This window comes from Myotis brandtii, unplaced genomic scaffold, assembly GCF_000412655.1.
Source record: "Myotis brandtii unplaced genomic scaffold, ASM41265v1 scaffold990, whole genome shotgun sequence".
Classification (NCBI taxonomy): Eukaryota; Metazoa; Chordata; class Mammalia; order Chiroptera; family Vespertilionidae; genus Myotis; species Myotis brandtii.
The window spans coordinates 60872-63496 of record NW_005372122.1 but is presented as its reverse complement, the minus strand read 5'-3'; the positions used below and the strand labels follow the sequence as shown (position 1 = coordinate 63496).

Genomic DNA, 2625 nt, shown 5'->3' with positions numbered 1-2625 from the left:
CCTCCTCCTCCTCCTCTGCTTTTCCCTTGCTGCATTTAAGATTCTCTCTTTGTCTTTAACCTTTGGCATTTTAATTATGGTGTGTCTTGGTATGGACCTCTTTAGGTTCCTCTTGTTTGGGACTTTCTGTGCTTCCTGGACTTGTAAGTCTTTTATTTTTTTCCCCACCAGGTAGGGGACGTTTTCTGTCATTTATTCAAATTGGTTTTTAATATCTTGCTCTTTCTCTTCTCCTTCTGCCACCCCATAATGCAAATGTTGATATGCTTGAAGTTGTCCCAGAGATACCTTACACTCTCTTCATATTTTCGGATTATTTTTTCTTTTTGCTCTTCTGATTGGGTGTGTTTTGCTTCCTCATATTCCAAATCATTTATTTGATTCTCAGAATCCTCTACTCTACTGTTGAACCCCTGTAAATTATTCTTTATTTCAGGTAGTGTATGCTTAATTTCTGACTGGTCCTTTTTCATGTCTTTGACATTCTCACTAAGATCCTTGGAAGTTTCACTAAGTCCTTTGAAGTTCTCATTAAGATCCTTGAGCAACATTATAACCATTTTTTTGAAGTCTGTATCTAGTAATTTGCTTGCTTCCATTTCATTTAGTTCCCCCCCCCCCGCCCCCGGAGATTTCTTCTGTTCTTTCATTTGTGACATGTTTCTTTGTCTCCACATTTTTACTGGTTCTCTGTATTTGTTTTATGTATTAGGCTGAGCTGCTATGTCTCCCGGAATTGGTAGAGTGGCCTTGTGTAGTAGGTGTCCTGTAGGGCCCAGTGGCTCAGCCTCCCCAGTCACCTGAGCTGGGCACTCTAGGTGTATCCCTGTGTGCACTGTCCTGTTGTAGTTGAGCCTTGATTGTTGTTGGTGTCACTGGGAGGGATTTACCTCCAGGCCAATTGGATGTGAGGACCGGCTGCAAATACAGTGGGAGAGCTGAGATGCCTCTATGGAGCAGGACTTGCTTCAGTGGGGCTTTGGTGCTCACTGAGTCTGCCCCTTGAGTGTGTCACTTATGGATGTGAAGAGTTGTAATCTGGTATGGTCTGAAGCTGTTCACCAGGTGCCCTAGCTCTGGGGCCTCTGGGAGGTGCAAAGTCAGTCACTGCCTGGGAACACCTGGCAGTAACTACAGAGCGATCTGCAGATGGTTGCTACTTGTATTGGGCTTGGAGGTGACCAGACAAGACCAAGCTGTCTTGGGCCTCTTATTGATAGGTATGGGGCATGCTGAGGACAGCTGCTGCTTGTTTGAGAGATTTTAGGAAAGTCTGAAGCCTGAGCTCGGATAGGCCATTCATATGGAAAAGCAGCTACAAACAGCTTGGGAGAAGTTGCAAATTGGATGGGGTGGAGTCTCAGGGAATCACCAGGGTGGAATGAACAGTGTGAATCAGTCTGATGGAAACTCAGATATGGCTGCCAGTCAGCTCTGTGACAGAGATCTCAGCAGAGGAACAGTGACCCCTGTGAGCACCCCTATCTGGTAGAAAACCACCCCCAAGTTCTTGCTCTGATGCCAGACAATCTAGTTCCTCCCTGTATGTCCCTAGATCCCCCCATGCCATTTCCCCATTTCTGGAGCTTAGAAGGAGTGAGTCTGTGTTAATTTGTGTGCCTGCCCTTTAAGAGGAACTGCCTGGGTCTTCAGCAGCCTCTGTGTCACTCAGCCACAATCCCTGCTGGTTTTTACCGCCTGAAGTTATGGGGACTTCTCTTTCCAGCTCTGGAACCCTGGGCTGGAGATCTAGTGTGGGGTTGGGACCCCTTGCTCCTCATGGGAGGCCTCTGCAGCAAAGATGTCCTTCCCAATTGAAGAAAACACCACACGTGGGTGTTGGAACAGCCTATCATGCGCCCCCCCCCGCCCCTTACTAGTCATCGTGTGCTTTCTTCTTTACTTCTCTAGTTGTAGGACGTCATTCAGCCAGCTTGCAGGTGGTACTGAATGATTGTTGTTCTGTATTTTAGTTATAATTTTGTTGTGATTGTGGGAGGTGGTGAGTACCAGCATTTACCTATGCTGCCATATTGGTTCCTCCATCCTGATATATGATCAGCAATTTTTTTTTAAGAAAGAAAGAATATATAATCTTATTATCTAGAAATAACCACTGATAGCATTTGGTCATGTTGTTTCTTTCATTCTTTATACTTCCACCAAAAATGAATGAGAAATACTGCTTTTTAACATCCCGGACTTCACTGGGTATTATAGTTCTTATAGATATTTCCCAAATTTATAGGTGACAAGTGGCATCCTCCTTTTTTGCCCACTTCCTATTAATGTATTCATATTTTAAACACTGATTCATAAAAACTATGTATCAAAATGTATCCACTTTAAAGACACTTGTTACACATTTTTTTCCTACTTTGTCTCTAATTTTTGTATGGCTTTTATTTTTTGACAACCAAATTTCAATTTCACACAAGTCAATTCATGTTTTCTGACTTGTTTTTTGCCTTTCAAGTTATCATTTACTTACATTTTCTTCTACACTTTTTTGGGTTTTTTTTTTAATTTATTTTTTTTATTATTCTTTTTTAAAAAATATTATAATAAGTATTACAAAGGGTATTACATATGTGTCCTTTTTTTCCCTGCCCTTGACAATCCCCT

General features: G+C 42.3%; 1 protein-coding gene and 1 pseudogene across 1 annotated transcript in view; both read left to right on the top strand.

Annotated features, from left to right (window-relative positions):
* The window catches only part of LOC102240832 (dihydropyrimidinase-related protein 2), a gene marked incomplete at its 3' end in the record, with an annotated part of 74998 nt that overhangs the window by 11575 nt on the left and 60798 nt on the right, over positions 1 to 2625 (top strand). The window lies entirely within an intron of this gene.
* The window catches only part of LOC102240532, a 4943-nt pseudogene continuing 4119 nt past the window's right edge, over positions 1802 to 2625 (top strand).